The following is a 6,894-nucleotide window of genomic DNA, read 5'->3' on the forward strand; positions in this document are numbered from 1 at the left end:
CAACTGTGCGCCATCGTCTACGGTAGACTTACCCTGGATCAGGGTCGACGCCCGGAGTCTTGTAGCCAACATAAGGCGTCGCCGTCGCCTCAGTACAGTGGTTCTATGTCTCGATGAGACCAGGGTAAACACGCACTCCGCGTCGTCCGGTGTCACCCTCACCGTCCGCTCCTTTGGAGCTCAGATGCTATCTACAATTCCGACGAAGAGCTGCTAACCTTGCAGTCGTCGTCCAGTAGATTACGTGCTACTCCACGAGTATCTGAAAGCCCGTGCCCAAGATGCCTTGGACTCAGTCCAACCTCGCCGTCTATGGCATGCAGCGACTGCTTCGTATACTCGAGCAGTACTCAGTGGTTTACGTGCCACTTCACGTGCACCACGGGGGTTTCGCTCTCAATGCTTCGGCCCTTGGCCGACCATGTCACGCATGACATGCAGCGACTGCTTCAGAAATTAAGCAGAGCTCAGTGAGTTACGTGCGACTCCACGATCAGCCGGCAACCACGCTCTGGACCCTGTCCGGTACACCGTTGGGTCTACCAACTTGGACATCCCAATGTCCAGCACGTTGTCCGCTTCGGTACAGTGCTCTTGTCAATTGCACTTTTATCGACTAGCAGAGGTAGTTTCATGACTCGCCAAAGCTTTACCAGGAGACGTGCGTGTAGCGCCAAAGGACTTTGACCTCCAATCAATCCAAGGCTCATGGTTTTCCAACCATGCCATTCCTAGGATGAGGTCATACCTTGCATCCAAGTCTAAGACTAGACAGCGTGCCACGCTATCAAAGTCAAAGAATTTGACTCCAAGGTCCACAGGAACCTTCGGGACCGTGACGCGTGTCCCCGTCGCTAGACGAACAGTGAAGATGTCACCCAGCCGCGCTTTCAGCGCCTTTAGCATACAACTGACTTTTTTCCATCGTGGAGTGTCGAGCATAATTGCCCGACGTCTCGTATTGATGAGGGATTTCCAAGGCTTCTCAGAAATTACGGAAGCCTCCACGACCACTAAGCCCGGCTTGCTTACACATTCCGTGTTTAAGAGCACAAAGCTATTCGGGCCCGGGCCCTGTTGACCTCTACCTTCCTGAGAACTCAACAGGACTCAATTTATCCCAGTAGGTCGCCCCGCGCCTACTGGAAGGTGACATTACCCCGCGATAAACCAGACTGGTAGGAATCGGGGCGATCGCTCAAAGAACCGTGACGCGCCTTGCGCAGATGTCAACCGTTCCAAAGGTGATGGATGTCTCCACAGACAAAATACCGTCGTGTGTTTGTATGCTGCCCGGCATCTCGGAGCTCTGCTCCCTCGTCCTCACCATTGCTGAGGTCCATGGGTTCAGGCTCGCTCGACGAGCTATTGAAGTGTGCATTCCATCAATTCGTGCCGGCTATTCGGTGTTCAATGTCACTTTCACCGTCTCTTCAATGAATATGGATGCACACGGAAGACTTCCATTCTGGCCACGCCAGTGCGGAGGCCATCCATAAAGACGATCACTTTGACCGCATCCGGGGGGATCTGCTGTCATCTCGACAATGAGAGTGCGCATCTCTTTGACAAAGTCTACCAAGTGCTTCTTGCCCTATCGGACAGCAAGGAAACGTTATCTAACGCGATATGCCTGATTAGGCGGCGAGAACAATCGGAGAAGCTGACACTTCATCTCCTTTTCAGGATGTTTGCACAGCTACAACCGAAGCACCGCAAGTTAGTGCCCATTCTTGCGCTCGCCCTGGAGCTTGGATATATCTAGCGCTACGCGCTCTTGCTCGTTCTGGATATGGCATCCGCAATCCAGAGCAGTGGACTCAATATACCTTTAGCCTCGCAGGTCTTAACATTCACCATAAGCGGCCTGTGCGGAAGAACTCATCTGTCGTCGACGATGGCATCATAGACGTAATTGACGCTGACAGCTTCTGCTGTAAATGCTCCAACAGAGTATTTTCATAACTTGAAAAAGGATCTAGGCGCGCCTTTATCTCTTCGAGCCCTTGCAAAACAAAATGCTCCACGCCGTCAGGACCCAGCAAGGAGATCAGCTTATCAAGCCCGTCCTGCATGCCCTGGGGAAAATAGGAGTATATTGCTTCATCCTCACAGGGGATTATTCGAAACAATTCACGTGAAAATTGACTACAAAGGCAGCCAAGTGCAGCGGGGCTGCCGTAGCTCTTTGCTTAGAGGCACTGACCTTACGTTCTTTCCAAGAACCTGCACTAGTGCAGTGGATCGCAATTTTCTACTTCTCAGCAATAAAACTATAAACCAGACAAAGGAACATTTTTTGTAAACTCAAAGCATATTTTATTTCTTAGTTGCGGTATAGCCGCCAATATGCAAACCCTGAGCTTTTCTTTCATACAAGGGTACGTGTAACCCCGTTACTTTTCCTCTGTGCAGAGTGCTACGGTAGCCCCGTTGCAGGAACGACAACTTCCAAAATTCAATAAATCTCTATTTAACAACTTTGGATATCTTTATCAAGAAGGTTTTCATACTTGCTTCGACATTCCATGTCTCTATCATTAGTATCGCCTGCGTTTGAGTGGATTTCATAGGACAAATGGAGGTTTTCAGTTGTTGCTCCTCGGCGACTTCATCCGATGTGCTGCTGACGTCAATGTTATCCGTCGCGTGAAGATCTAAAAACAAGTGCGGACGAAATATTATTTTCCTTGCCATTGATGAGCAAAATGACGCTGATGTATAGCCTAGCATGAGTCAAATCTTTGCCAATATGTACGATCATTGAAGAGGCTATCGACGATGACATCAATACTGCGGAAGTATTTGATAAAAAGACACGAAAAAAAGATTTAATGAGCAGTCGTGGTACGATTTAAGTGCAAATCACGTGCATGGACTTGTCAAAGAATATACTGATTATTTTATCGATATTGTGCCGGGCATATTGCTATCTGACAGCGGCATTCGTCATGAGGTTGACATACTCCTTGGTACTAAGTATTGTATCACACGGCAGTGGCCATTGCCATTGCAATTGGCGAGTTCGTTGCGAAGCGACAGAAGGCTGGACATGTGCGTGAGGGCAATTTTTCGCATTGTCGTCCATCCTTCTTTGCGAAGAAAGCCACAGGTGGTGGGCGAATTTTTCACGATGTCAGCAAATCAAACGATGCGACCATCTCTGCCCCGACTCCTCTTTTATGCAAGGATAGAACTCTTGATTAAATGGTCGGCAGAACTGTTTTCGGTGGATTCGATCTGAAATATGTTTTATCATCGGATACAATCGCACAGCACTAATTGCAGTCAGTACTTTTAGCGGTAAATAGTTAGTGATACCACAAGTTTTAAGAAAGCTCCCACGATTTTCAACAGACCGCTGACGAATCTTCTTCGTTCATTTAGGGAGTTTGCACTGAGTTACTTTAACGATGCATTCGTTAATCACAAGAAAAGGGTGAGAAGTCTGATATCGATGTTCATCTTTATCATCATTGTCAAGTCTTTATATATGCATAAATTTAAACTCTACGCTTACTTGAAAAGTGCATTTTTTTGCGTCTGACATTCCCGCTCTCGTCTGCTTTGTGGTTAAGAATGGCATTTGTGTAGATCCAGACAAAGTCAAAGCTTTCGTTGATTGGCCTATGTCAAACAATGTGGAACAGCTAAGACAATGGTTAGGCTCGACCAGCTAATTGTCCAAATACACGCGCAATCATGCAACGTTGGTGCATCCCCATTGACTATTTTACTGACGACGTTGAGTGGGAATGGTCAAAAGATTACCTGGCATTATTTGCCGAAGGGAAGAAGAGTTTGAGAAAAGCTTCTGTCCTTGCAATTGCACACCACGGATAGCCATTTCTGGTGGTCTGTGATGCTAGTGATTACACCATCAGTTGTGCGACGATGCAACACGATGATGAGGGTCAAGAGCGATTTGTTTCGTATCAGTCGCGACAACTCCGGCCCGTGGAGCGGAACTATCCAATTCATGACAAAGATGTTCTTACAACGAAGTATGCTTTGATTAAGCTACGTGTGTACCTGCTTAGGGAGCAGCGCTTTGCATTCTATACAGATCGTACCTCGCTGTGTACGGCAGAATAGACCCCTCATTATCGCAAAGATTAGATCGGTGATTTTTTTCTTTGCGGAGTACAACTTTGACGCACACTTTCAGCCAGACAAAAAATATGTTAGCCGATCCGTTGTCGACACGTCTGAACTATATTTCAAAGTCCAGGAACGAAAACATGTACGAATCATTTCAACAATGCGAAAATGTTGAAACGATCGGAGTGCAAGCAACGACTGCATGGCGCGAAGACGTTGTTGAAGAGTATAAGTCTGATGAGACATGTCAGGACTTGTTAAGGAATTAAAAAGACCTTTGCAACGAAGCACTGCAACTTGCACGAGAAAGCATGCTTACCGTTTTGGAGTACACATTGAATTGTTGTGCTATGCGAATGAACACGACGATGCAGTAAGGGTTGTTATTTCTGATGACGGTTTGCAGCATCATCTCTTATATGAGTCCCATGACAGCGTACGGTCTCCCATCTTGGACATGAAAACACTTCTCAGTCTTTCCGACGAATACCTATTAAATACATAAGTATAAGTGGGTGCCCAAGAATGTGAGAACTTGTGAGTTTGTCAGAGAGTAAGACCATCGGGTTCTACTCAGGCCCACATTTCGGTCGATTGGTTGTGTCAACTGACATCTGGTGGTCTGTAAGTATGTATTTATGCTTGGACTTTCGCGTGACACACATGGACGTAGTGGCAACCTTGTATTAGTGGACAGATTTGGCAAAATGGTTCACCTTGCCTCTGTTTTGGATATGATCTCCGATGAAAAAACAGCTAAGGTCTTTGTAGAGATTGTTTTCCGTCTGCATGGCCTTCCGGTTGAGATCGTGTCTGACTGTGACACCCGTTTACGTCGATATTTTGGCGTGGACTGGACTATTGGACACCAGATTGTTCATGTCAACAGCGGCACACCCTGAAACGTTCGGTCAAACAGAGCGTGTGAACTTAGCCCTTGATCAAGTACTGCGTAGTTACGCTACGTCGTTAAAAGAGTGGAGTGAGTCTCTTCCCTCTTGTAGCTTGCGCTGTTTAACTCCACAAATGTCTCGACAGGTCATTTGCTACTTAGTGTGAACTATGATATTCAACTAAGAGTACCTATTTTCGCAATCGGCGAGGTCTCTACCTTGAGTGTGGGAGGAACTATGGCTACGGAGCTACAGTCAGACGTCAATGCTGCCACAGAAATTAAAACAATTTTGACTCGATAAGACCTCTTGATGACATGACAAGTCCTGAGTTCCAGCACGTCGATGATTTTATTGTGACGACATAAGCAGTTGTGCGGTTTGTTCGAGATGAAATTGCGAAAGCTCAGTATCTGAAAAAAAAACGAGTAGATAATAGCGAAAGGGAGAACCGGAAAGTATACAGGGTCAATCGTCTTTTATACTTAGCACGACTAATCTGCCTGTCCAACTGTGACGGGATTTATTGGACCGTTCGAGGTATTGAAATGCAATGGTGATGCGTTTACATTAGCGATCTTTACACGCATGCGACTAAACCCTATATTGATAGTCTTAAGTCGTATCTTTCGAGTGAATCTGCCGATCCTGCTATAGTCTAGTAGATGATCGAGCAGATGATGAAGTTTCTCTAGTTGTCCACATAGAACAACCATATAGTTACCCTAGAGATTTTTCTCGAAGTACAAGCGTTGAGGGATATTGAAAATTTGTTCATCTTCTGCTTTAATGCTTAAAAGCGAGAATGATTCCCACCACAATGTATCTCGGGAAAAGAGCGCAACAGGTGTTCTAGGGTCAGCTGACGAGACTTCTCGTCCTTCCGGAGTCGAACAAGTCCATCATGAACCTGTTGAAACCGGGACTCATACCGGCGCTCCAAAACCAAACAGTGGGTGAAATCATCAGCTAGAGTGTCGAGTTTTGAGATTTGCTCTACAACAAGGTTCGAAAGGCTCCTCAGCAATCTTCAAGGATCTTGCAACACTGATGCAATGCCTCGATTTGCCCGTGATGAGAGTTCTTTATCTTTCAGAATCGCCCAATCGTTTTCACGGTCAACCCTACCTCCACTTTTAGACTCTTGTTGACAGCGTAGTTGGGTACTATCGATCACTAGGATCGATCGACTCATCATCATAAAAAGAAAAAGTTGACCTATCAGCGCTTCTACAATTCTGTGGTGCGGTGGGCTAGGGTACGTGGGAACCTCGTCTGGCTCTAGAGCCTGATGTCCCTAACGTGGTCCGCAGCACGAGAATTGCTTGGATAGATTCTAGAGGCAATACTATGACGACTAGAGCTTAGTTATTCGATATTCTAGTCAGCACTGACTCGGCAAATCAGACACTACATCTGGTTCTCGCTCTCAAGGCGAAAAGAGTCCAGCTTTGTTGCGATGAGCTGGGTTGGATCATAACGATTGTAATCCGACGCCAGCAAAAAAAGGTTCCATGTAGAAGCTCTGCTCTCCATCTCGGTAGAGAAAGAAGGAAATGTCAAAGAGTTCTGGAACCGATTTTTGCCGTTTGGGCGATGTACACTGTTCAATTTTGGCTAGTTCGCGTGATTGCGTCATTGTTAATCAAAAACCAAATGGTCTGCAAAATAATAGAGTACTGATGACTTGAGGAGGGGATGATGTCAATTAGCCATTACATTATCGTACATCCGTGAAATTTCTGTATGCATTGTGAGTATTTGCAGAGGAAGATTCAAGTATAGTGTTTCCAAATGCATACATGGTAAACAGCACCCTCTTACATTTTTTCACGGAGTCACCAACCACCCCTTGGTTGACTTGTTTATATTATTGCTCTTATTCCCATTACGCAGTTGA

Source organism: Plasmopara halstedii, assembly GCF_900000015.1.
Source record: "Plasmopara halstedii genome assembly, contig: Scaffold_54, whole genome shotgun sequence".
Lineage (NCBI taxonomy): Eukaryota > Oomycota > Peronosporomycetes > Peronosporales > Peronosporaceae > Plasmopara > Plasmopara halstedii.